The sequence below is a fragment of the Arachis ipaensis genome, chromosome B01, assembly GCF_000816755.2.
Source record: "Arachis ipaensis cultivar K30076 chromosome B01, Araip1.1, whole genome shotgun sequence".
In the NCBI taxonomy this organism is placed as follows: domain Eukaryota; kingdom Viridiplantae; phylum Streptophyta; class Magnoliopsida; order Fabales; family Fabaceae; genus Arachis; species Arachis ipaensis.
Window position 1 is genome coordinate 25,648,733 of NC_029785.2, and position 1,204 is coordinate 25,649,936.

General features: G+C 27.3%; 1 protein-coding gene across 1 annotated transcript in view; it reads right to left on the bottom strand.

Annotated features, from left to right (window-relative positions):
- The window catches only part of LOC107627895, a 5,538-nt gene that overhangs the window by 1,270 nt on the left and 3,064 nt on the right, over nucleotides 1-1,204 (bottom strand). The gene's annotated exons all lie outside the window — the stretch shown is intronic.

The window sequence follows — 1,204 nt, forward strand, 5'->3', positions numbered from 1 at the left end:
TGATGTGAGACTAATTTGTTTACCGAAATAAAAATTTAAAAACTAATTTAGTAATTAAAATTTGTTAAAAATTAAAATGTACATCTAAAAATTTCTTATGTATTCCAGTTCTAAGAATTGGAACATAATTCTTCCTGAGAGACTTTACCCTTCTTTTCAGAATTTTCATCGAATTTAGATTAAATTAGTCAAATAATCAAATTTAAATAATATTAGGACATATATAACAGGATCCCAAATTGGCCACTTTATTCACTCAAACACAAATAGAAATGATAAGTGGAGGGTGACTCTTCCATGATAGCTTCTACTTGGCCACTTAGACTTAACAAACGGTAAGGTTTGGTGCAACTTGTCTAAAGATGCAATTAAGTTCCATATTATCATATCTGATTTCTTTTATTTATTTATGGTTATGAAAAGATGCAACTTTAGGCTAATTTTTTTTATATTGATTAAATATATATGTAATATATTGTTATTGAAAAATTAGGTGTGTTTTTTTTTATATGGTGTTTTATTCAAATCGGACGGTCCGATTTGTTTGATGAAAAAAATAAATTACAAATCGGAGGGTCCGATTTGCTTAAAGAAAAAATTAAACTCTAAATTGAAAGATCCAATTTATATTTTTTATTTTTTTATTTGTTAAAATAAAAATCGGACGGTTTGATTTTAACATTAAAAATTTTTTTATTTTCGAAATCACGAATCGGACCGTCCGATTTATGTCATCTTATAGTCAAATAAAATACTTCTCTCCTCACACCATATTATTATATACGTTTCTCTCTCCTACACGAAAAATCAAAAGCAGCAACTTTAACCAAAGCATCCATGGTAGGTTCTGATTAGCTTGCCTGCGGTCCTGACGTTCCTTTTGTAATTTGGTAGTACAAGTGGAAACGTGAAGAAACTTAGAAAGCGTTCAAAGGGAACATAACAAAAAAGGACTGTCTCACTATTTCTATAGTGGAAGAACATGCATTGTTCAACGTACTTTTCTCTAATTTTCTCTCTATACTATAGCCAACTAAATCAATATCATATATCTATGACTAAACTTACCTAATATCATCATTAAAAACAAAGGGTTTTAACTAGAAGTAATTTTTTACTATTTGTTTATTTTTTTACAAATAAAAAATTTTTAATTAGTCTTTAACTATCTAAAAAATTAGTCTAAATAATTCTTGATACAACA